At 46.4% G+C, this 27,432-nt stretch overlaps 1 protein-coding gene across 3 annotated transcripts in view; it reads right to left on the reverse strand.

Moving 5' to 3' along the window:
- The window catches only part of TVP23A (trans-golgi network vesicle protein 23 homolog A), a 54,510-nt gene extending 33,905 nt beyond the window's left edge, over positions 1–20,605 (reverse strand). For 2 of the 3 annotated variants that reach the window (XM_045520523.2, XM_074346777.1), the window contains exon 1: positions 20,478–20,605. The gene's annotated coding sequence lies outside the window, so the exon portion shown is untranslated. The remainder of the gene's footprint in view (positions 1–20,477) is intronic. The other variant, XM_010960740.3, reaches the window with a different exon arrangement.
- Positions 20,606–27,432: the final 6,827 nt, after the last annotated feature.

The raw sequence follows: 27,432 nt of genomic DNA on the forward strand, positions 1-27,432 counted from the left end.
TACAGCTGGCCAGGGGAGGCAGGAGGGGTCGGGCTGGCTAGATTGTGCCAGCACCAAATTGCGCTGCCAGATCTAGCAAGTAAAAACAAGAACGCCTGGTGAAACTGCACTTGAGGTAAGCAGCTTTTTAGTATAAGTATGTCCCATCCACTACTTGGGACAGACTTGAACTAAAAAATGATCAGTTGTTTAGCTCATATTCAAATTTATCTGGTGTCCTGTATTGCAGCTGACAACCCTATGGCTTCAGGCCAGGCTGCATCCAGGCCCCTGAGGCCCGGGGCTCCTGCACACATGCCCCTGTGCCTCTCACCTTCCTGCTTCCCCACAGAAGCTGCACCCGCTTCACAGGGCTCCTCCCGTCTGACCCAGGGAGAAGGGCCCTGTCCTTCTCCACACCGGCAGCCATGGCAGGTGCCCAGGAAGGCAGAGCAGAGGGCCCAGGGAGGAAGTTGGGTCCCTCCTGTGGGCTGCCCTCGGGGTCCCCATCCACCTTGCCAGGGGCAGGCAGTGCACCAGGTGAGCCCTGGACTTCTTCCCAGAAGGACCTCAGCTGTGCCTGGGCCTCTGTTTCCCCACCTGTGAGATGGGTGAGATTCACTGCCCTGCACACTCCTCAGTTCTCTGCTTGCTCGCTCCTCACCTGCTCTGGGCTGGATTCACTGGTCTAGACACAGGGACACGGTATTTAGTGAGACACAGAAAGTGTTTGCCCTCTATGGGCCAATGCTCTAGTTGTAGACGGACTAAAACAACCAAGTCAAAAAAGAAGTCACAAGAGCATTTGAAAACTGCAGTAAATACTCCAAACGGAGCTGCCCTATCCAATCTGGGAGCCAGGAGTCACTATGGAGACCTTGAAATAGAGCGAGACCAGATGGAGATATTCTGTCAGTATTCGGGGTTTGAAGTCCTAGTAGGAGAAAAGGATGTAAAATGTCTTCTCATAATTTTTAAATTGCTCACATATTAAAATGATCATGTTTTGGATATATGGGGTTAAAGTACAAATCAACTTGCCCTGTTTCTTTTTACTTTTTTAGATGTGGCTACTAGAAAATTTAATGTGACGCATGTGGTTCACATTACGTTTCTTTTTTGTTAATTTTTTTTTAATTGAAGTATAGTCAGTTTACAATGTTGTGTCAATTTCTGGTGTGCAGTGCAATGTTTCAGTCAGACGTACGTATACATATATTTGTTTTCATATTCTTTTCTATTATAAGTTACTACAAGATATTAAATATAGTTCCCTGTGCTATACGGTAGGACCTTGTTGTTTATCTATTTTACATATAGTAGTTAGTATCTGCACATCTCGGTCTCCCAGCTTATACCTTCCCACCCTCTTCCCCCCTAGTTTGTTTTCTATGTTTGTGAGACTGCCTCTGTTTTGTAAATAAGTTCATTTGTGTCTTTCTTTAGATTCCCCACATAAGTGATACCATATCATGTTATATTTCTATACTAGAGAGTGACTGGGTGGGAATTCAAAAAGGGGGACAGGGAAGCCCTTCTGAACTGAGCCTTAATTTCAAAAAGAACGTTTATGCCCAAATTTAAACAGATAAAAACAGCGTAATAAACCCTGATGCACTTGCCCTGCTTCCAAATTCAGCTCACACAGCCTGTCTTTTTGCATCAATACATTCCCTGCTTCCTTTTTCCGTATGATTTTGAAGCAAACCCCAGCATTTTATCATTTCACTCTAATATTTTGATATGTAGCTCTAAAAATGGACTCTTGAAAAAAAGCCACAGGAATTCTACTCCCAGGTATATCCCCAAGAGAACTGAAAATCTTTTCACTAAAAAAACCTTGCACAGAAATGTTCATAGCAGCATCATTCACAACAGCCTAAAGTTAGAAACAGCCCAGATGTCTGTCAGCTGATGAAGGAATGAGCAAAATGCACCATATCCTTACGACGAAAAATCCTCGGCAATAAAAAGGACTGAAATGCCCATACACACTACAACGCGGGTGAACCTTGCAAACATCATGCTCAGTGAAAGAAGCCAGATGCAAAAAGCCGCACGCTGTCTGATTCCATTCATATGAGAAGCCCAGAACAGGCAAATCCATAGAGACGGGAAGTAGATTTGTAGTTGCTGGGAGCCTAGGGAGTGACTGGTAATTAGTACGATGTTGCTTTTGGGGGTGATGAAAATGTTCTGGAATTCGATAGTGGTGAAGACTGCCCAACTTTGGGAATATCCTGAAAATCACTACACATTACACTTTAAAAGGGTGAATTTTATGGTATTTAAATTATATCTCAATTTTTAAAAGCTGCGGTGTCATCATCACGCCTTAAAAAAAGCGACTAGTAATCCTTAGCATCAGTGATCTTATCCCAAACCCCATCAGCATTCATTTCCCAGTGGTCTCATAAATATTTTTATTTCAGAACAGTTAGTTTGAGTCGCATCCCAATGAGGTCGACCCTCTATCCGTGATTAACACACAGCTCAATCTCTCCAAACCGGAAGCTTCCTCTCCCCGGCTCTCCTCCAGCGATGTGTTTGTGGGGGACCCAGGCCCTCTGCCTTTTGCATCTTCCCGTGGTCTGTGTTCTGTTGTCTCCCTGGGGCGGGAGACCTCACATTTGCAGGCAGCCAAGTGGGCCACCCCACTCCAGCCCACCCGCAGGGGCAGCTGACTTACCAAAGAAATATCACGGCAAGGGAGGGGCTGGGACAGAGCCAGGGTGCCAAGTAAGTAGCCAGGGCTGGGCCTTATCTGCAAATGGTTACAGGAATGTTGTCAGAGAGACCAGAGCATCCCCAACAAACAGAACTTTCCCACGGCCCTCTTAATCTTTCCACTCAGATAACACAGGGCCCTCTCACCCCTCCCACCTCTGCAGCCACAGCTGTATCCTGCCCTGTGCAGAGGTGGGAGCAGGTGACTGGGTCTCTGTCCTCAGCAGAGGCCCCCACCTTCCACCTCCCATCAGGTGGACCCCAACTCCCACCCTGGCCCATAAGGCTTTGCAGGGCAGAACCAGCTGGCTCGGAGACTCACTCTGCTACTGTATGCCGGCCAGACTGCAGCCATCATCACAACACATCCGGGTCCTTCCTTCCTCAGAGCCTTTGCATGTGCTGTTTCTTCTGCTTCAGTGCTCCCCAGCACTCACACCGATTTTTCACAGGGCTGAAGACGTAAGGCTCCGAGCCACCCTTCCTGACCTCCCCCACAACGTCCCACCCAACCACTGTCTCCACACCTTTGCTCTGTTTGAGTTCTCAACAGACCTTTCAGGTCCCGCCTAACTCTTTTCTTCTGCTGGCCCTGTTTAGTCATTCTTGTTCTCTCTTAACTAGAATCTCAGCTCAGTGAGGGTAGAAACCTCTGTCTAGACTCAGACAGAGAGGAGGTGGATAAGCACGTAAATGAAGGACCCAGGAGTGTGCAGGGCAGTGAATCTCACCCATCTCACAGGTGGGGAAACAGAGGCCCAGGCACAGCTGAGGTCCCTCTGGGAAGAAGTCCAGGGCTCACCTGGTGCACTGCCTGCCCCTGGCAAGGTGGATGGGGACCCCGAGGGCAGCCCACAGGAGGGACCCAACTTCCTCCCTGGGCCCTCTGCTCTGCCTTCCTGGGCACCTGCCATGGCTGCCGGTGTGGAGAAGGACAGGGCCCTTCTCCCTGGGTCAGACGGGAGGAGCCCTGTGAAGCGGGTGCAGCTTCTGTGGGGAAGCAGGAAGGTGAGAGGCACAGGGGCATGTGTGTGGGAGCCCCGGGCCTCAGGGGCCTGGATGCAGCCTGGCCTGAAGCCATAGGGTTGTCAGCTGCAATACAGGACACCAGGTAAATTTGAATTTGAGCTAAACAACTGATCATTTTTTAGTTCAAGTCTGTCCCAAGTAGTGGATGGGACATACTTATACTAAAAAGCTGCTTACCTCAAGTTCAGTTTCACCAGGCTTTCTTATTTTTACTTGCTAGATCTGACAGCGCAACCTGGAGGGGACATGGGACCATTGCCAGGTGCCCAACGGGCAACTCTTAGGGACTAGGGGGAAGGCCAGCCTGAGGGTGAGAAGTGGCTGTTGGCCTGAAAATCACAGGCCTGGGTCTGCTGCTTTCCCTGTGTCTGATGAGGGGACGCGGGCAGCTCGGGGCCTTTTCCAGCCCCAGGTCTGATCACACACACCCTCCCCGCCACTCACTACTTAACCCTTTGTGCCCGCTGCCCTTGTCCCGCAGGATAAGGAGCAGAACGTTCGTGTGGCTTAGAGCCTGGCATGGTCTGCGACGTACTTATCTGCGGTGTGACTGTTTCCCCAGTGGCAGGGCCCTAATGGCCCGAGCCCCTCCCTGGTAGGGCGCTGTGAGGATTAACAGACGCACCCGTGTGGAGTGCGGGCATGGTGGAACTGCACGCTGCCCGTCCTTCCCGCAGCTGCCACTGTGCGTCCCGGCCGGGTGACCCCTCCTTTCTGTCGTCCCCCCCCCCCAATGAGGTCTCCTTCTCTGAAGCGCCTGACGCTGCCTGTCTGTGCGGGAAGCATGCCCCTTGCTCCGGTCTGCCCTTACTCGGTGGGGGTGGGCTTTGCTAGGCCAGCCAGGCACTCCCCCAAGAGGGGTAGTTCCAGACTACGGGACAAAGAGATAGCCAAGCTTTGATGTGTCCTGCCTGGCCTCCCAAGCACTCTGACATCTCGCCAGGCTGTGGAGGAGTCGGCAAACAGGACTGAGAAAACCTCTTATCACTCAAGGGCTGGGTCAAGGGCAGAAATGTCAGCTGCACAGTAGGGCCTCCTCGGGAAGCTGGGGGTGGGGGGGGTTGTTACCCATCTTGAGCTCTGGCCTCCTCTTGGAGCAGTTGGAGCTTGGCAGGTCCCTCCCAGGGGTCCAGTGCCTGGAAGATCATAATGCTGGTCTCTCCCTCAGCAGCTGTAGGTCTGGTTGGGTCATCCCCTGATAGAGAAGGTGGCCTCCACTGCCATGCACCCAGTGGCCCTGCTGAGTGGGGACCTACTGCCCTTTCCCACTTCATCATGCTCTGGTAACCGTGGCCTGACTCTAAGATTTCCACAAACCCCATCCCCCTTCCTGCCTCAGGGCCTTTGCACCTGCTGTCTCCCCTGCCAAGAGTGCCCTACTCCTCCAGATTTTCTTAGGACTGAAAATGTGAGGTCTCTCTCCAAGAGGCTTTCCCTGACTCCCAGCTTATTTTCCCCAACCGCCCAGGGATCTGGGATCCAGACATGTTTCGTTCTCTTTCTAGCACTTTCCATGATCTCTATGATCTTGTTTTCTTATTAGTTAGACAGCCTTTTTCTCTCCATCCCCCTACTAGGATATTATCTCTGTAAGAGCAGGTGCCCCTTCTATCCAACTAGCACCCGATGGACGTCCGATGCGTTTGGTGAGTAAGGGAGTGAAGAGATGAACAAGTCTGGGGGCTGTGCCAGGCAGCGGACCTCTGCCCATCGTGCAGAAGAGGATGTTTCAGGTCAGGGCAGACAGAAGCCCGGATTCCCCCGCTACCTGCCCCAATATATTCGACCTGGATCAGGTTTTTCTCAGAAACACACACATCACAGACACAGATTGGAATGGGACAAGCAGTGGAGACCTGGTTGGCCCAAGCCCCCATTTGGAGGGTCAGACTTCGTGGAGAAGGAGGCCCTGGGAGATCTGAGGGCCAGCAGTCAGGGAGCCGCCACTTACGGGAAATGCTCTGCTGAGGAAATGCCCTGCAGTTTGTTTGGGTCCAACGCTGGCCCCGGTCCAGACGGGATTAGAAAGTTTGCCACTCTGTCAACCCACGCTCAGTTCCTCCCTGGAGCAGCTGCCGCCTGACAGAGAGCTCTGTAAAAAGGCCAAGGGGCCCCATCCATCCATCCAGCCCCTCCTTCCTATTTACAGAAAAAAATTAGGCAGTTTGTAAAGCATTTTAATGCGTCCTGAGAGGCAGTCAAGTGCGCTGACTAAGAACACAGACCTGCCATCAGCTTGCCTGGCGCTGAGGCTCAGTTCCAGTACTCATCAGCTGGAAGATCGTGGGCAAGTTACTAAACTTCTCAGCCTCAGTTCTCTTGGGTGTGAAATGCAGATAATTGTGGTACCTACTTCCGAAGGCAGGTGGGATGAATGAAAGAGTTAATCTTTTACTACGTGCTCAGAACATTGCTTGCCGCCTTGTTTGCTAAATACATTATGCAGCAAGGTCATGAAGGTCAGTCACAACCACCCTGGGAGGTGAGCAACGTGTACAAGACAGTACCCATTTTATAGGTAGGGAGACTGAGGCTCAGAGAGGGTTTTTAAAGCAGGTGCACAGCTAACACATGGTAGAGCCTCAAGTAGATCTCAGGTCTCCTGCCTCCTGCCCAGAGCTCTTCTCATCACGTAAAGGTGGGGTGTGCAGTCCTGACCAAGCCCTTGACCCTGAGTTGCAAAGCATTGGCCCCAGGGGCCAAATCTGGTCCCCAGACATGTTTGGGTCAGACCCAAGTAGTTTAAAAGAGCAAACAAATGGAGTTCGTGGAATTAACCACCAACATTTAAAAATCAAATGTCACTTTAATTTTTTGGAAACCACATTTCTGGTTTCTCTTGAGAAACTGGAAGCTCGGGTGCTGTTGAGTCTGCATCCCTTGTGGCAGGGGCTGAGCTGTGACTGGGACACTGCCCCCAGCAGCCAGTTTGCTCATTTCTGTCCTCTGTCTGCCCCTGGAAACTTTGCCATCGCTCCTCAAAACCCAGTCTTAGGTAGGACTCCCCAGAAGCAGACCCTGCCCGGTGACAAGGACCTATGTGACCATGAGGTATTAGGCAGTGTCCCTGGGAGGGGAGGCGCGCTGGGAGGGAGGACGGCCATGCAGGCATGAGATTTTAGGCAAAGTCCCACAGAAGATGTATTATCTTCCTGGGGCTGAGATAACAAAGGACCACAAATCGAGCAGCTTAAACAACAGAAATGTTTGGTCTCACAGTTCTGGAGGCCAGCAGCCCAAGATCAAGATGTCAACAAGTCCCTGCTCCCTCTGAAGGCGCTAGAGAAGGACCTGTTCTAGCCTCTCTCCCAGCTTCTGGCAGCTCCTAGGCTTGTGACAGTATAACTCCAACCTTCACAAGGGCATGTCTGTGTCCAAATTTCCTTTTTATAAGGACACCAGTCATGTTGGACTGAAGGCACACCCTACGCCAGATGAAGATAACTTCATCTTAAATAATTACATCAGCTGCAACTTTATTTCCAAATAAGGTCACATTTTGTGATCCTGGGGGTTAGGACTTTAACAGATAAATTTGGGGAGCTGGGGGGACACAATTCAGTGCATCACAGAGGGTGACTTAGAGTCTCCACCCCGGGGAGGGAGTGAAGCATTTATACTCCCTCATGCATCAGCCACTGTTTAAGAGCTGCTCCCAGCAGGAATAGGAATCCCCAGGCGCTTCTGGTTCCGGGCACACACAGGCAAACCAGGATCTGGCAGCGTGAGGGCTGTGTGCCAGCAAAGAGGAGCAGGTGATGCTGTTGGGAGTGAAAGCTCACAGGGAGCTGGTGGGCACGAAGGTGGGGGAGGGATCTGAGGGATGTGGGCACCTGCTGCCCACCATCCACTGGGCGCACTAAAAGCCGCACCTTCAGCCCGCATCAGCCACCCACCTGCTTGGTGTGACTTGGCCTCTCAGTGCCTTCTTTTATCTACACACAGGCCACATGAGCTGGACTGGAGCTGCCGGGGCAGGAGTGGACACACTCCCAGTCTATGTGGACCCTGACGGGGCTGGCACTCAAGGACTGTCAGCAGATGGAGACGTGCAGAGCCCTCATACCTGCCGGCCTCACCTACAGAGAAGCTGAGGAGCCCGGGGAGAAACAAGGGCCCCACCTCTGAAACTACTCCTCCTGGGCACTCAGGGACATTCAAACACAGCTCATGAAATGCAGCATCTGCGCCAGAAATGAGGAGAACTGTGAGGAAATTGGGGTCCTAGACTGGTGATTTTGACTCAGCACTGAAGCTGGGGGTCAGGGAGGAGTGATGCTCCAGGAGCAAAGGTGCCCAAATCGGTCCCCACCCCAGCCACCTGGGCACTTAAGTGCTTGTGTTCAGTGTTCCTGGGGGTGCAGGCAGACTGGCCGTGGAGCACTGGCTAGGAGCATCACCTGAAGAAGGAGGCAACAATGCTGCCCAGGAGACGTGCGCAGACGTCTTCCCCAGGAGGGAGCCGGAGACCTGGCTGCCGATGGCAGCCTTGACCTGCGAGAACGTCAAGGTTTGAGCTAGAAGTCCCAGCTTGGCTAGCAACACCACCAGGGACAGCTGTGCCCTCTCCTGTTCCACGGGCAGTGGCAGTAGCGAAATGGCCCTGACCCCACCCTCTGCACTCCTGACTCTAAACCCACTAGCCGCTGAGGGTGGCTGAGGCCAGCGGATGTGCAAGGATGAACCAAAGCTGATGTGCTGGGGCAGGGAAATGAGGGTCCCAGAGTGCTGAATTTGATCCAGTGTGACTGGATACCTGTAGTCACCCTTGGGGTTCTTAGATATATTTAGGGAGGAGAACCACGGACAACGCTGGACCTGCTAGCAGCCAGGAGGCGTCGGGCATATGGGGATTCAGGGCATTAACATGACCACACCTGGACTCCGCTTAGGGAAACCCACGCATCTGCAGCCACACAGCTTTCTCAGAATCCAGTCCAACTTTCTCCACATTCGGACGTGAACGCTAAGCGAGCATCGTGTTGTCGGTTACAGAGAATAATCTGCCGCAGCGCCTGCCTTCCAGAGCCCTGAACGAGATGACCAGCCTCCCCAGGGCTGGCTGGACGTTGCCAAGATACCTCAGAGACTCAGTCTTCATTTCCCAGACACACTGGGTCTTCCTGACTCCAGGACACAGCATTCTTAATTCACAATTTGAGCTCAGTTCCCTTTTGGAAAAACCCAACCACGCAGCAGAGAGGCTCCACCCTGAGCCTTGAGAAAGGCTCCACCCTGAACTTGGCCACTTCTGCCTGAGGGGCTGCGTCAAGACCACTCCTTCTGCTACTGGCACAACCAGAAGGCCTGGGACTCCTGGGAGGGACTTCTGCTCATGGGACCTCTGATGGAGTCAGCAGATGCTCTTCTGAAGCAGACAAGGCTTGACTTGCTGGCTTCATTTTTCAGATGGAAAGCTGAAGCCCAGAGACAGGAAGGCACTGGCCTGAGGCCACACAGCTATGTGAGACCCTGGATAACTCAGGTTCTCCATTTTGTTCTTGGCACCCTTCCTGCAAACCACCCGAGGTGAGACTGTTGTCAAACAGTAACTGGATCCTGTTAGACTCCTTCTCAAAACTCTCCAAAGGCTTCCCATTGTCCACACAATTGGACCTCAGCTCCAGACTCTGCATGACTCTCCCTGGAGATTTCCCCACCTGGCCTCTGCCGCCACCCCTCCTCCAGCAACTTCAGCCACACCTCTATCCTGGCTGTTCTTGGAGCCAGCCTTGGAGTTTGCTTCTGCCTCGGGGACTTTGGCCTGGCTGTCTCCGGTGGCTGGTGTGTCCTCCACATGCCCCAACGTGCTCATCACAGCCCGGCACTTTCACATCCTTCAGGTGGCTGCTCAAGTGTCACTTCCTAGAACAGCCGTGGTTGGTGTCTCACCAGGACCTCTTGGCACTCGTGGTTCCCACATTTGCAAACACCTTCCAATCTCTGCTGGGGGCTTCCTCTGTCCTCCAGAAGCTGCTAAGCCCAGCGGTGGGTTGGTAAAGCCTCCAGGAGCCCCCCACACCAATGAGTTTCAGGAATTGGTGTCTAAATGCCCCAGTCGCCCTGCAGGTGGCTGGGCCACCCTAAGGCTGTTCTATGCAGCCTCCCAAAGGTCCCAGCAAGATGGAGTCCCCAGTGTCCACTTCTCAATACCTCCCTTCTCTGTCTCCTGCAATCCCCCTACTTCCTTGCTTTGGAGTCAGCTTCTAGAATGATTCACACCAAGACACGCGCTCAGAGGCCTTCCCTGCCCACTGTGTCTGTAGGAGACTGACTTGTAGCCCCAGAAAAGACATGTCCACGTCCTAACCCCTGGAACCCAAGAACATGACCTTATTTGGAAAAAGGGTCTCTGTGGATGTAATTAAGGGTCTGGAAATAAGATCATCCTGATGCACCCCAATGTTCACAACAGCACTATTTACAACAGCCAAGATGGGTAAGCAACCTAAATGTCCATTGGCAGATGACTGGATAAAGAAGTTATGGTATATTCCAAAAAAGGAAATTACAGGCCAGTATCATTGATGAACATAGACATAAATATTATCAACAAAATGTTAGCAAACAGAATCCAACAACACATAAAAAGGATCATACACCATGATCAAGCTGGATTCATCCCGGGACACAAGGATGGTTCAACATATGCAAATCAATCAACGTGATACACCCCATCAACCAAAGAAAGGACAAATATCACGGATCATCTCAAAAGATGCAGAAAAAGCATTTGATAAAATTCAACACCCATTTATAATTTTAAAAAAAACCTCTTACCACAGTGAGTACAGAGGGAACATATCTCAACATAATAAAAGCTGTTTTTGACAAACTCACAGCCAACCTAATGCTCCATGGTGAAAAGTTGAAAGCCTTCCTGCTAAAATCTGAAACAAGACAAAGATGCCCACTCTCACCACTTTTATTCAACATAGTATTCAAAGTCCTAGCCATAGCAATCAGACAAGAAAAAGAAATAAAAGAGGTCCAAATTGGAAGAGAAGAGGTAAAATTGTCTCTATATGCAGATGACATGATACTATATATAGAAAACCCTAAAGGCTCCACACAAAAACTACCAGAGCTGATAAAAGAATTCAGCAAGGTAACAAGATACAAGGTTAACATACAGAAATCAGCTCATTCCTTTACACTAACAATGAAATATCAGAAAAGGGAAGTAAAGAAACAATTCTTTTTTAAATTGTATCAAAAAAATAAAATAAAATACTGAGGAAGAAACCTGATCAAGGAGGTAAAAGGTGTACACATGGAGAACTATAAAACACTGATTAAGGAAATTAAAGATGATTTAAAGAAATGGAAAGCTAGCCCATGCTCTTGGATTGGAAGAATCAATATTGTTAAAATGGCCATACTTCCCAAAGTAATCTACAGATTTAATGTGATCCCTGTCAAATTACCCAGGATATCTTTCACAGAACTAGAACAAATAATCCTAAAATTTATATGGACTCACAACAGACCCAGAATTGTCAAAGCAATACTTATGAAAAAGAACAAAGCTGGAGGAATAACTCTCCCAGACTCCAGACAATACTACAGAGCTACAGTAATCAAAACAGCGTGGTATTGGCACAAAAACAAGACTTATGCATCAGTAGAACAGAATGGAGAGCCCAGAAATAAACCCACACTCTTATGGTCAATTAATCTTCAACAAAAGAGCCAAGACTATACAACAGAGAAAAGACAGTCCTTCGGCAAGTGGTGTTGGGAAAACTGGACAGCAGCATGGAAATCAGTGAAGTTAGAACACTCCCTCACACCATACACAAAAGTAAACTCAAAATGGCTTAAAGACTTAAATATAAGACAAGACACGATAAACCTCCTAGAAGAAAACATAGGCAAAACATTTTCTGACATAAATCTTAGCAATGTTCTCCTAGGGCAGTCTACCCAGGCAATAGAAATAAAAGCAAAAATAAACAAATGGGACTTAATTAAACTTATAAGCTTTTGCACAGCAAAGGAAACCAGAAACAAAACAAAAAGGTAACCTACGGAACGGGAGAAAATATTTGCAAATGATGTGACTGACAAAGGCTTAATTTCCAGAATATATAAACAGCTCATACAACTTAATAACAACAACAACAACAAAAACCCAATCCAAACATGAGCAGAAGACCTAAACAAGCATTTCTCCAATGAAGACATACAGATGGCCAATAGGCACATGAAAAAAAGGCTCAGTATTGCTAATTATCAGAGAAATGCAAATCAGAACTACAGTGAGGTATCACCTCACACCAGTCAGGATGGCCATCACTCAAAAGTCCGCAAATTACATACTGTGTAGCACAGGGAACTATATTAAATATCTTGTAGTAACCTATGGTGAAAAAGAATATGAAAACAAATATACGTATGTTCCTATGTGACTAAAGCATTATACTGTAAACCAATAACATTGTAAACTGACTATACTTCAATTAAAAAAAAATATATATATATATAAAGTCCACAAATGTAAATGCTGAAGAAGGTGTGGAGAAAAGGGAACCCTCCTACACTGTTGGTGGGAATGTAGTTTGGTGCAGATATTTTGGAAAACAGTATGGCGATTCCTCAAAAAACTAAAAACACACTTACCATACGATCCAGCAATCCCACTCCTGGGTATATATCTGGAGAAAATTCTAACTTGAAAAGGTACATGCACCCCAATGTTCATAGCAGCATAATTTACAATAGCCAAGACATGGAAACAACATAATGTCCATTGACAGATGACTAGATACATAAGTTGTGGTATATTTATACAATGGAATACTACTCCACCATAAGAAGAATAAAATAATGCCATTTGCAGCAACATGGATGGACCTAGAGATCATCATTCCAAGTAAAGTAAGTTAAAGAAAGACAAATATCTTATGATGTCACTTATATGTAGAATCTAAAAATAATGAGACAAAGGAACTTACAAAACAGAAACAGACTCATAGACTTAGAAAACAAACTTATGGTTATCAAAGGGGAAAGAGGGGGAGGGATAAATCAGGAGTTTGGGATTAGCAGATACACATTACTATATATAAAATAGATAAACAACATGATCATACTATAGAGCACAGGGAGCTATATTCAATAGCTTGTAATAACCTATAATGGAAAATAATATGAAAAAGAATATATATATATAATATATATATATATATAACTGAATCACTATACTGTACACCTGAAACTAACGCAACATTGTAAATCAACTATACTTCAATTTAAAAAAAAGCCATCCTGGATTACCCAGGATGGGCCCTAAATCCAGTGACTGGTGTCCTTATAAGAAGAGGAGAGGACACAGAGAGAGAGAAGAAGGCCATGTGAAGACACAGACGCAGAGGAGAACACCACGTGGAGATGGAGGCAGAGACTGGAATGATGCATGTACAAGCTGAGGATCACCAAGGATCGACGTGGCCCCCGGAAGTTAGGAGAGAGGCGTGGGACCAGCTCTGCCAACATCTTGATCTCAGAGTTCCGGCCTCCAGAACTGTGAGAGAATCAATTCCTGTTGTTTTAAACCACCCAGTCGGTGGGAATTTGCTACGGGAGCCACAGGAGATGAATGCAGGGCCTCAGGAGCGCTGCACCCCACAGACCCCAATTCACTCAACACATCACTCAATGGAACACCTTCACTGGAAATTATGCAGGTGACCATACCCCCACCAGAACGAAAGCAGGTCCTAACTGTCCTCTTCCCCAAACCCCGTTATCTCCAGCCCCCAGGACAGCACCTAACACAGGACAGGCTGTCTAGACAGAACCGAGGAATGAATGAGCCACTGAACCCCAGTCCAGTGGTCCTTGTCCACTCCTCCTCAGCTCCCACCTGATCTAGAAGACAGATATCCATCCCCAGCTAAACTGGCCTCATTCTCTCCAGGCCCAGAGCTCTCAACCTGCGGCATGTTAGAATCCCCTGGAGATTTTTTTTTCCGCAAGACCCATGCCCAAGCCCACCCCTGAGGCTGTATAAATTGGTCTAAGTTGGGTCCCAGGCAGCAGCGTTTTTTGAAAGTTCCTCCAGGTGATGCCAATGGGCAGCCAGGCTTGGGAAGCACTGGTTTAGGTGGGAGGGATGGGGTCCAAACTAGAGTCAGAGTTCTTAGGGTGACCCACCAGCCCAGTTTGCCTAGCCTGGAGGGGTTGGGGGTCCAGGGATGCAGGACTTGCATGCTAAAGCCACGACCATCCCAGCCAACCAGAACGAGCTGGTCTAAGTGTTCCTCCAGCCTCGTGAATGATGTTCCTGCCAGGCAGCCACATACTACCCTGGCCACTTTTAGAGGAAGGAATCCCCACTGTCTAGAGGATAGGCTCATGCTTGCCCGTTCCAGCCACATGGACATCAGAAAAGAGGGGCAGGGCTGCAGCGTGGGTGTGGGGCGGGGCCCAGGGCTCAGGCACCGTGGGTGCTGATGACAGATAGGTAGTCCCCCGTTCCACCAGGGAGGCACGATTCTAACAGAAGGATTTTCCCATGTGGCTTGTGGGTACTGCAGACTCATTGTGAGAGGTTTTTTTTGGTCAGGCTGGGTTTGTTTCCTCCTCAGTGTCCCTTACTAGGGCCTGGCTCATAGTAGGTACTCAAGAAACAGAGGTTGCATGAATAAAGGTATGTAAGAAATTGATAATGGTGTCAGCTGGGAACAACCAGGCCTTTCCCCACTTCCTTCTGCCCCAGGAGCAGCCCTATGATGGAGGATAAACGTCCCAGCTCCCTCACCCTGAGGTGGGACTGAGCCTCGGTTACTCATTGCCTGTTTCAGCTTCCTTTCCTTCCCAGGATCCCTTCCCAAGTAAACTATTTCCACCCATATCCTCACCTCAGAATCCCTTTTTGGGGGGCCTACAGGTTGGGCCCCATTTTGCTTCTGTTTCCTGTGTTCAGGTTACCCGGCCCCAGTTTGTGACCCCAAGTCTTCCTGGGCCTGAGAAGCCAACAGACCAACCCATATTTGCCCAGTGTCTGGGGTCACCTGGTAGGCACCAGTGTAGCCCTGCAGGTGTGCCCAGCCAGTGTTCATTCATTCTGATGGTCTGGTAACCCTTCTAATGCTGATGCCCTACTGAATTATTATGCCAGCCCTATTGAGATGTTATTCCCATCTCATAAAATTCATCCAGTTAAAGTGTACAATTCAGTGGCCTTAGTATATGAACTGAGATGTCCAACCATCACCATGGGCCGCTTTAGGACTTTTCCACTCTGGTCCAAGATACCTTGTACCCCTAATTCACTACTCCCCAAAACCTTCATCCTCCCTGACCCTAGACATCCACTAACCTACTTCCTGTCTCTATGGATTTGTCTATTGGGACATTTCATGTAAATGGAATCGTACAATATGTGGTCCTTTGTGTGGACCACTTTGCATTCTTTCACTTAGCATGATGCCTTCAAGGTTCATCCACACGTCAGTGCTTTACTCCTTTTTAGGTCTGAATAATATTCCTTTGTGTGGCGAGATCACATTTGATTTATCCATTTATCCCTGGATGGATATTTGGGTTGTTTCCACTTTCAGGCTATTACGAATAATGCTGCTATGAACACTCTTGTACAAATTTTCGTGTGGACAGATTTGTTTTCAATTCTCTTGGGTGTATATGTAGGAGTGGGAGTGCTGGGTCATGTGGTTTTTCTATATATCTTTTGAGGAACTGCCAGACTGTTCTCCAAAGCCTTACGAATTAAAAAAAAATTTTTTTTCTTGATGGAAGAACATAACGTACATACAGAAAAAGTGCAAAATCATAAGGGTACAACTTAGTGTGTTTTCACAAACAGAGCAGTCCCATGTTACCGGCACCCAGATCAAGGAGCCGGCTGCTTCGAACCCTCCAGTTCCCTCATGGTCCCCTCCTTCAAGGGAACCACTGTTTTGCCATCTAATAGCATAGTTTCCTGTTCCTTTCTGGATTTAAAATGTTCTCCATCCTGGGGAGGGTTGGTGGCCCATTGTTCCTAACATGCCCCCTTCCAGGGTGGGGACCTGTAGCAGTCCAGGCACTGAGGAATCCTTCCCCCACCCCCAGGTCAGAGTGGGGAGAGCCAGGCAAGCTTCAAGAAGGTAGCAGTTTGCCCCACCTCTCAGGAAACCCTTTTTCTGTTTTCTAACGCCAGAAGAAGGCAGGAAGTTCCGAGGAGGCTGGGTGACCTCAGGCTGGGAACACGCCAGGAGGTAAACCACACTCCCAAATCTGGAGGGAAGGAGGCTGTGAGTGGGGCCCACGGGCCTTCCTTCTGCAGCCCCCGTGCCTCCACTGCTGACCGCCCCGCTGGGAGTTTTAGGGGCTTTCCTGAACTTGCAGAACCAGGAGATGTTTCCTTAAGACATTTTCTTGATCTCAGTTTGGCCTCGAGCTCCGACACTCAGCCTGAAACCGAAAGCTGGGCTTGGTCTGGGCTGCTAGTTCTCTTGTCTGGGACTGGGGCACAGGCCAGACAGTAACTTCAGAGCTGTAACACGTGTGGCCTGAGGGCATGGGGGGAGTGGCTTCATTTGTCTGACATCAGTAGTCCCCCCGAGAGCCTGATGTCAGGGGTGAAACGACTGTTGTTAGACTGCAATGAGAGGACCCCAGAGGAAGCAGAGTGTGCCCTTCTGTTGCCCTCCAGATGGACCCTCCTGCCTTCAACATCCTCTCCACTTGCTCTCTGCGCAGGGCGCTGACCCACAAGGACCACATCAGCAGGCAGCCTTCAGAGCTCTCCAGCTTTCATTGGCCACCGGGGGACCCTGACAGGAAACTGGAGGATTGGGGAGACAGCTTGAGATAGTTATTCCCCTGGCTCCTCCATCAAAGGTCAACAAAGCCGGACACTCATTAAACTGACCAGGATGGGTTTATTTAGTGATGCTATTTCAATAGTGAAGAGTCCCCAGCGTGAATAGGACTCAACTTCCCCGAGATACAGAGAAGGCTGGAGACTTTTAAAGGCTGGGTCTCCTAAGGGAAAGGCACTGCATGCTGGGAAGGGGGTTTGTCCATGAGATTAGGTCGCCTGGATCTGTTAACTGACACCTGTCTGGAGGAGAAACAAACTTCTGCCACCTTTATGGTAGGAGGCAGTGATGCAGTGTGCACTGAGGTGCCCAAAAAGTTAGGTACTTATCCTCCCACAGGGACTAGGAGAGAGAGTGTTCTTGCCTGAATGTTTGCATTTCAAAGAGAAGACACCCAGTTCCTGAAGGAAATGGTTTGGGTAGTAGATTTACATTGCAAAGGGCATAGAAAGGATTTAGAAACAGCTCTCTAGCAAAAGATCCCAGTGACCCCCTTCAGGCCCCAGATCTTAGGGATGGTCTGCAATGCCCTCTTCAGCATCATCTGGGAGCTTGTTGGAAATGCAGAATCTTAGGCCCCACCCCAGACCCACTGAATTCAAATCTGCATTTAACAGAATCCCTGCGCAATCTGTGTGTGGCTAAATATTACTCTCAACACTCTCCATCAGTGGGTCTCACCTTGGCTACCCATGGAAGCCCAGGTCCCACCCCTGAGAGTGCGATGCAGCCTGGGTATCAGATGTTTTACAAAAACTCCCCAGTGGGATTCTAATGTGCCACCAGAAGTGTGAACCACTGGTCTAAGTCAATGTTCAACCTCGGCACTGCTGAAGTTCAAGGCCAGACAATCTTTGTTGTGGGGGTTTGTCCTGTACCCTGTAGGATGCTTGGCAGCATCCCTGGCCTTTATTCACTAGATGCCAGTATCACCGCTTCCCCCAGTTGTACTAACCAAAATGTCTACAGAAATGGCCAATATCCCCTGAGGGCAAAGCCATCCCTGATTGAAAACTACGCTTCTAAATTCTCTACTAAACGCCCTCCCAACACACCATCTGGTGGCTTTCCAGCTCGTTCCCTCCCTCCCTTCTCTCTTAGCTCTTCTTGGTTTCTCTGGGGTTTACTTTCTTCTAATTGGCCGGTTCTACAGCAGTGATTCCCCATTTGCATTCCCAAGACCAGCAGCATCAGCATCACGGAGAAACTTGTTAAAAATGCAGATGCTCAGGCCCCACTCGGACTTACTGATCCAGAATGTCTGGGATTAGGGACCAGGAATCTGGGTGGCAACAAGCCCTCCAGGGAATTCTGTGGCACCCTAATGCCCACCAACCCTGTGAAAGAGGTGTCCTCATCTCTGTTTCCACTTCGGGGAGGTGGGAGTGAAGGTGTCTAGGAGAACGAACTGCTCCAGGTCGCACGAATTTGAATCTAGCTCTATGTTTAGCACCCAGAGCTGCTGGAACAAATTCCCACAAAATGGGTGGGTAATAAAAAATTATTGTCTCATAGTTTTGAAGGTCGGAAGTCCAAAATCAAGGTGTCAGCAGGGCCTCACTCCCTCTGAAGGCTCTAGGAGAGAAGCTTTCCTTGCATCTTCTCATTTTTGATGTCTGTCTGCCAGAAATCCTTGGTGTCACTTGGCTTGTGGCAGCATAACTCCAGTCTCTGTCTCCACCTGTATTTGGCTTTCGCCTTTGTCTCTGTGTTTCAGATCTTCCTCGTCTTCCTCTGATAGGGCACTAATCATTAGATTTAGGGCTCACCCCACCTCTGGGCTGAGCTCACCTGCAGATCCTTCATTACATCAACAAAAATCCCATTTCCAAACAAGGTCACATTCACAGGTACCAGGGGTTAGAATTTGGACATACGTTGTTGGAGGACACAATTCAACCCACTACACTCTCCTCTCTCTATTTCTTCCCATCATTCTGTTTTCTATGTTGGACAATAGAGAGGTTGGGGCAGAACACCTGAGCAGGTACATAAGACTGGGGGGTCTCTTTACCCATTCTCCTTCTGGGAAGGTCTCTGTGAACAGGCTTTATCAGTACAGCGTATACTGGAATAGATTTTTTTTTTTTTTTAAAGGATAGGGGAAGAAATGGAAGAGGAGATAAAAGAGGACAAGAGAAGTCAATGCATTTTTGGAGCATAAAAGCTAATAGAAGGTGATTCTACCTCCACAAAATGGAAATGGACTTGCCAACCAGATCAATCAGGCAAGAAAATAAATATGTATCCAGATTAGAAAGGAAGAAATAAAATTAGCTCTGTTCACAGATGATATGATCTGATATGAGGAAAACCCTGAAGATTTTGCACTAAAAAATATGTTAGAATTAATAAGTGAATTCAGATAAGTAGCAGGATATAAAACCAACACACAAAAATCAACTGCATTCCCGTATGCTAACAATGAATGACCCAAAAAGGAAATTAAGAACACAATGCCATCCAAAGGAATAAAATGCTTAGGAATTAATTTAAGCAAGGAGCTGAAAGACCTCTACAATCAAAACTTCAAAGCATTGCTGAAGGAAATCAGAGAAGACATCGATAAATAAAAAATGCATCCCATGTTCATGGACTGAGAGACTTAATATTGTTAAGATGTCAATATTACCCAAAGCAATCTACAGAGTCAATGCTATCCCTATCAAAAATCCCAATGGCCTTTCTCTGAGGAAATAGAAAAATCCATCCCAAAATTCATTGGGAATATCAAGGACCCAAAATTGTCAAAACAATCTTGAAAAAGAACAAAGCTGGAGGACCTACATTTCCTGATTTCAAAACTTCCTACAAAGGTACAGTCATCAAAAGTGTGGTACTGGCATAAAGGCAAATATATAGATCAGCAGAATAGACCAAAGCACCTAGAAATAAACCGTTTTATGGTCAAATGATTTTTGACAAGGGTTCCAAGACCATTCAATGGGGGAAAGACAGCCTTTTCAACAAATGGTGCTAGAAAAACTGAATATCCACATGCCAGAGAATGAACTTGGACCCTTACCTAACACCATAGGTAAGAATTAACTTACAATGCATCAGAGACCTAAATGTAAGACCTAAAACTACAAAACTCTTCAAAGAAGACATAGGGCAAACGCTTCACAACATTGGATTTGGCACTGATTTCTTGGATATGATACCAAAGGCACAGGCAACTACAAAAAAAAAAAAAAAACAACACAAAAAATAGACAAATTGAATTTCAGGAAAGAAATTAAAACTGTGCATCAAAAGACACTAACAACAATTATAAATCAATAAAAAAAATGTTAAAAAAAAAAAAAGACACTAACAACAGAGTAAAAAGCAACCCACAGAATGGGAGAAAATATTTGTAAAGTATAGATCTGATAAAAGATTGATATCCAGATTATACAGAAAATTCTTAAAACTCAACAACAACAAAAAACAAACAAACAACCCAATCCAAGATGGGCAATGAACAGCTATTTCTCCAAAAATACATGTACCAACGGCCAATTAACACATGAAAAGGAGCTCAACATTAGTAACCATTAAGGGAATGAAGATCAAGGGTACAAGAAGATCGCCTTTCACCCATTACGATGGTACCTATTTAAAAAAAACAAAAACTGTTGCCGAGGATACAGGGAAATTGGAACCCTTGTGAATTGTTGGTGGCAATGTAAAATGGTACAGCCACTGTGGAAAACAGTATAGCAGTTCCTCAAAAAAGTTAAAAATAGAACTACCATATGATCCAGCAATTACACTTCTGGTTACATACCCAAAAGAACTGAAAGCAGGGTCTCAGAGAGAGATTTGTACATCCATGGTCATAGCAGTGTATTCACAATTGCGGAAACATGGACGCAACCTGCGTCCATTGATGGATGAGTAAATAATCAAAATGTGGTATATACTTACAGTGGAAGATCATTCAGCCGTAAAGAGGAAGGGAATTCTGACCTGTATGACAACATGGGTGAATCTTGAGGACATGATGCTAAGTGGAATAAGCCAGTCACAAAAAGACACATACTGTATGATTCCACTTACACAAAGTAACTTAGAATAGTCAATTTCATAGAGACAGGAAGTATGACAGCGGTTGCAGGAGGTGGGGTAAAGGGGAGAGTAGGGAGTTATTGCTTAATGGGTATAGAGTTTCAGTTTTACAGGGTGAAAAGAGCTCTGAGATGGATGGTGATGAAGGCAGCACAACATTGTGAGACTGTATTTAATACCACTGAACAGTATGATTAAAAATGATTAAGATGATAAAGTTTATCTGTATCTTACCACGATAAAAAAAAACTGGGAAAAAAAGGAGCTATCTTTTTTTTTTTTTAACTTCCTACAAGTAGCCTTTTAGTATATATAATTCAAATACTATCAAGAAAAAAGAGGCAATGTAAATGAGTAAAGCAGTGTCTGGCAATAGGGAATGGTGGGGACTGTGTCCAACTGAAAAGGACATTGCCTCTGTATTGGTTTGCTAGGGCTGCCATAATAAAGTACCATAAATGGGTGGCTTGAACAACAAGAATTGATTTTCTCACAATTCCAGGGTTAGAAGTCCGAGATCCAGGTGTCAGCAGGGTTGGTTTCTTCTGAGGGCACTCTCTCCTTGCCTTGTTGAAGGCTGTCTTCTCTCTGTGTCTGCACTCTGTACATGTCTGTGTACATGTCTAATCTCCTCTTCTTATGAGGACACCAGTCACATTGGCTTCAGGCTCACCCCAATCACCTCATCTTAACCTGATTACCTCTTTAAAGACCCTATCTCCAAATCTAGTCACATTCTGAGGTACTGGGGTTAGGACTTCAATATATGAATTTGGGGAGGGTGTTCAATTCAGTACATAACATTCTCCATGCGTATATTCCCTTTCACATTAAAAAAATTCATTTTACACGCCAATTATTTTTGCCTCCCGCCTATTTACAGGCTCTGCTGTAACATGTTTGTTGATTGAAGAACAGTGGGCATTAAATGAGGTTTCTTCCTAGATGAGGAGAAGCCGGACTTTGCTGGAATGAGGGTGATCTTTGTCTCCTGCACAGTTCAAATTTGGAGAAGCAGATTCATGCATTCATTTGGAAAGAAGAACTATGGCTTTTCCATCTTAGGAGGAAGTTCTGTGAAAAAAACAAAACAATACAAAACTTGCTTTTGAAATACTTTCTCCCCAGATATGTTGGATATTTAGAATTACCACCCCCCGTCCCCAGTGGGGACATGGAGGAACATGAACAAGCCTGGCTTAGGGACAAAGAATTTCCAGGGTTGAGTGAATCTAAGGCAGCAGCACATCCCCACCCACCTTTCTCCATGTCTCTGTAGTTGATCATCACATACGTTTATTGTGACCCACTCTGAAGGTGGCAGCTTCAAATAAACACCAATAGAGCACCTGCTGAATGCAGAACCTTTTGGTGGTAGGGGACAGAGGGGGAAAGAGAAGGTATGCGAGTTTGCAAGGGGCAAATGCTAGACTAGTTCTAATGATGTCTGGTCCGCTTTTTTGCTGTGAGGTCATGAGCAAGTGACTTTGCCTCCCTGAGCCTCAGTCTTCCTGTCCTCAAAATGAGGATGTGCCTTACCCTCCTTGCAGGGTGGCTGGGTGACTTAAGCGTGAAAACCTAGATGAGTGTGCTTTTGAAAGTCATGGAGGCCCAGGAAGCACGAGACAATGCCGTCACCGTTGGGTGAAATTCAAACTTTGAGAATGAGACACATGTCAGTGAGTGTCAAGTGAAGTATCAGAGACGGAATCCCTAAAAAGATGTGAAGTAGAGCAGAAAGGCAGAAACTTGCGTTTCAGCTCATTACTGTGAGCTACACAACTTGCTCCATCCCTGTGCTCCCTGCATTCCTCTTCTGTATAATAGAGACCAAAGTATCTACCTTTCAGGGCCATTTTGAGATCATAATAACCAATACTGATCTGTCCTGGACCCTTACTATGTGCTAGGCTCAGCTGTTTCGTTTACCATGTCTCATTTTAGCCTCATGGCAACTCCAAGAGGGAGGGACTTATTTCTATTTCTATCTCATGGATGAAGCTCAGAGAAGTCAATTAACTTGCCCAAGGTCACACAGCTTGGGAGAGGTCTACCAGGCTCCCCAATGTGTGCTCATTGATCTGTGAAAATGCTTATGAGAGGTCAAGCTTCAAACAAAGCTACAATGTTGTCAGTGATTGCACTGGGGTCAAGGAGCAGAGGTAAGGAGAATATGGAAGTAGTAAGCAGTAAGCGGGTTAATCTGAGAAGCCGTCCTGGAGGAAGCAGATGTGAAGTCAGGTCATGAAGTGGATTAGGGCTATTGACAAGTAGAGAAAAGGGTTAGGGAATTCCAGGTAGGTGGATTGACAGCGGCAAAGGCAGGGAGGGGGGAATTAGCAAGCTCTCTGCTTTGGTGGGGAAGCAGATTGTCTCTGTTTGGAGGGTCCTGGCGAGAGGGCCAAGGTGAGTTGAGGTGGGGTTAAAATGGTATGTGGGAAGAAATAATGAAAACAACCACAACTGCATTGGTATTCATTGAAGGCTTGCTGTCTGCTGGCTGGGTACTCTGCCAAGCACTTAGCTCTAAACTTCAGTTTTCTTATCCAAAAATAGGTTGAATAGTTGCCTATCTCACAGGGCTGTTATGAGGATTATATGAAAAAAATCAGTGTTGAACTCTTGTAAGCCCAGAAGCATATTCCACACTTGCAGCTTCCTAGTCCCCAACTTCTTGGGGGTGCTCCTAAACACAATGTACATTTCACTTATGCATGCATTCAACAATTCAACATTTACTGAGCACTTAGCAGGTGCCAGGCCCCAGGGATTCAACAGTGGACAAGACAGGAAACATCCCTTTCCCTGGGTAGCTCACATTCAGGTGGTAGACACATGCTGTGGAGAAAAATAAAGCAGAGTAGGAGGGTAGGGAAGGAGAGAGCCATGTGGATAACTCAGAGGAGAACATTCAAAGCAAAGAGAGCAGCAAGTGCAAAGGCCCTGAGGTGGATCACACCTGCCATAGTTGAGGTATTACAGGGAGGTCAACAGGGCTGGAACAGAGTGGGCAGGGGAGGTTGGGAGTGGTGAGGTCAGAGAGGTAGCAGGGGGTCAGAATGTCAGGCAGGGTCTTACAGGCACAATGAGGAGCTGGGCTTTTGATCTGAGTGAGACAGAAGCCATAAGAGCCATGGGTAAGCAGAGGAATGACCTACTCTCATGAGTGGAGAATACACTGAAAAGATTTGAAAAGAAAAATACATCCCAATGTTCATAGAAGCACTATTTACAATAGCCAAGACATGGAAGCAACCTAAATGTCCATTGACAGATGATGGATAAAGAAGTTGTGGTATATTTATACAATGGAATACTACTCAGTCATAAAAAAGAATGAAATAATGCCATTTACAGCAACATGGATGGACCTGGAGATCGTCATTCCTAGTGAAGTAAGCCAGAAAGAGAAAGAAAAATACCATATGATATCATTTATATATAGAATCTAAAAAAAAAGAGACACAAATGAACTTATTTACAAAACAGAAACAGACTCACAGACATAGAAAACAAATTTATGGTTACCAGTAGGGGAAGGGGGTGGAAAGGGATAAGTTGGGAGTTTGATATTTGCAGATACTACTATATGTAAAATAGATAAACAACAAGGTCCTGCTGTATAGCACAGGGAACTATATTCAATATCTTGTAGTAACCAAATGAATATATGTATGTATGTGTATGACTGAAACATTACGCTATACACCAGAAATTGACACAACATTGTAAACTGACTATACTTCAATTTAAAAAAATAAATAAATAAATAAATAAGGGGGAAAACATCCATCCCCATTCTTAAGAGGAATTTGTTAGGTAAATAATGATAATATCCATTCTGCACAATATTACAGAAATATCAAAAAGAAGAAAAGAGATGCGCATACATGGATAGAGAAAGATGTCCAAGATACATTAAATGAAACATTTGAAAACCTAGCTGCATAACAGTACGTGTCGTATGAACTAGAAAACCTTCCCAGATTGCCTCTAGGGAGAGGGACAAGCATAGCCAGCAGGATTTATTTTTCATCAGTTTAAGGAAAAGAAAGGAGGCAAAGACAGTGTAGGAACTGATCCTCCACTTTGCAGATGGACTTGTTCCCAGGAGACAAGTCGAACTTCCTAATCCCCTTTAAGAAGCCTGGGGCTGAGAAGTGCGGGGCGGGGTGGGGGAGGGGGGAGTTGATTCTTAGCCTCCGGGCACCTTCCAGGGGGCAAGGAAGGCGGCTTCACCCAAACTGGGCTTTTCCAAACATACCACTTCTAAAAATCCCCCAAGCTGTCTTCACTGATTGCGGGGGCCAAGAAGGGTATGTGGGCAAAATCACCTGATTGCATCTGCTAAGAGTAAGCAGAGTGTATCCTACGGGCAGGCTTCACATCACCTGGGGTGACTATGGTTACATCCAAAAATCAGACCAAGGTGTTCAGAAGAAACTGGCATGGCCCGGCCCTTCCCAGGGTTTAGCTGTGCCAGGGCCAGATCAGAAACTCAATCGTCTAGTCCCTTTGTTCACGTCTTCATTCATTTATTCATTCGCGTTACGTTTTTATCAAAGGTTTAATCCATGCCAGACCTCATAAATGGGCACTGGAAACAGAAAGATAAATAAAAATCCATTTCCAGCCATTAAGGAGTTCACAGTCCAATGAGTAGTTAAGTAAATCATTATAGTTAAGTAATTAAGTAAATAATTATAGTTTCATGAAAGAAGTTAGTGAAAACTCAAGTATTCAGTGAAAACTCCTACTCCCCACCTGGTGATGAGGTTGCCTAGGAAAGCAAAAGTGATCATCGCAAGAAAATTTTAATGAAGTATCTGATCCTCTGTAAGTCTAATGGATAAGTTTAGTTCTCATGTTATTTAGTCTCTGTATTTCCTTAGGCTCCTCTTGGCTGTGAATTATTTTTACATCTGTAAACTTTTATTCTGGAATAATTATAGACTCCTAAGCTGTTGCCAAAATCGGATCAAGCAGCGAGGTGCGTCCCTCACCCAGCTTCCCCCAATGGCAACATCTCAGCTAAGTACAATGCATTATCAGACCCAGGAAACTGACATTGCCCCAGAAGAATCAACCAGGGTACAGACCTGCTGACCCTCCCTGCTGAATGCAGCGTCTGAGTGTTTGCCACCATTTGCAAAATAAAACTGCTATTCTTGCTAAGTTACAGAATTTCCTGAAGTTGATGTAAGTGACATTGGGGAGCTATTCAAAGCACCCCCAAAAATTTCGACAGATGGCTTCTAGCCAATGTGATTCCTAGACCAAGATACAACTAAAGAAGAGGAAATGATGAAAAGACAGGACAGGTGCTTAAAAGAGAATAATTTCATTATGAAGGAAGACTTTCTGGGAAACTGTTAGCATCTGATAATAATTTTTGCAAATATGACTCTCTGTATGATCATGGTGTGAAACTTGTAGAAAAGTCTGTCATATCATGCTCTCAAGCAAAATTTTGTCAGGAAATTACCCCAAAAAGAAAACGAAATATCAACTCTGGCTTCATCATCTGTTTACTCTAAGAATTAGTACAGAATTGTAACTGTAATCTGTCAGTTAATGATAGAATAATGCCTGTAAATTGTAGTTCCATTTAGTTTCATTTTTAGAGGTAGAGTCTCAATCAAATCCTTCTTTTCTTCTTGATATTTACTATGAAATTTTAGTTTCATTCTAACTGGATTTGCTTTTATTTGACTTTTTCTGGTACAAATGATCCTTAAAGATCGAGAATTTCCTGACAAGGTATTATAGGGCAAAGGACGCAGTGACTAGTTCTTCCTGGGGGAGGTCAGGAAAGTCCTCCATTAAGTAACATTTGGACTGGGTATTGAGGGATGTGTAGGAGTTCACCAAGAAAATGTATGTAGTTAGAGAACAGTATGAGCTGAAGTCACAGACAGATGGGAGAGCATGGCTTCCCTTCAGATACTGGGAATGGGCCATGAGGTGGCTGCAGCAGCTTGGGATGGGGAAGGGGTATTTATGTAGTAGGAGATAAAGCAGTGGAGACTGCGCACATCAGCCTGATTGAAGAGCTGATGCTCGATCCCAAGTCAGTGGGGAACCACTGGAGGGTTTTGAGCTGAGGTAGGATGTGATCAGTGTTTGCAGTTTAGAAAGATCCCCCTAGATGCTGCGACTGTGAATTAGAGGAGGTGAGGCTGACAGTAGGAAAACAAATGTAGAGATGGCTAAGATGTAGGCTTTAGCTTAGACCACTGCATGGAGTCAGGCTCCACCACTGACCAGCCCTGGGACCATCGCTTAACCTTTATAAGCCTCAGCTTCTTCATTTGTATAATGGGAATAGTAACAGTACCCACCTCATAGGACTGTCAGGAAGATTAACCATCAAATAATGTTCTATTAGACGAGGATCCCATTGAAGGCTAGATGAGAGATGATGGGGAGGGTTAAATTAAGGATTATAATTTAGGCTGAGTACAGATGGAGGATGAAGATGGGTGAGAAACTCCAGAAATACAGGGGCCATATCATCAAATGACAGGGAACAGGTTGCATGTAGGGGGAGAATGTGGTACAGGAGGAAGATGGACTTCAGGTCTTTGACATGGCTCCCTGGGTGGAGGGAATGTCATTCACTGGCTCCAAGAGGGAAGACAGAGGAGCAGGTTTTGAGTTCAGAGTCAGTGGGTTTGGTTTTGAGCGTGGATAGAAACATGAGATGTCACATTATTAACTGTTAGCTTTGTGTCAAAAGTGCTTTCTTTTCATGCAAGTTTGTGTAAACAGTTCATAAAGAGCAGAGCAACAGTGGTGTCTACTCAACCGCTAC

Source organism: Camelus bactrianus, chromosome 18 (genome assembly GCF_048773025.1).
Source record: "Camelus bactrianus isolate YW-2024 breed Bactrian camel chromosome 18, ASM4877302v1, whole genome shotgun sequence".
In the NCBI taxonomy this organism is placed as follows: Eukaryota; Metazoa; Chordata; class Mammalia; order Artiodactyla; family Camelidae; genus Camelus; species Camelus bactrianus.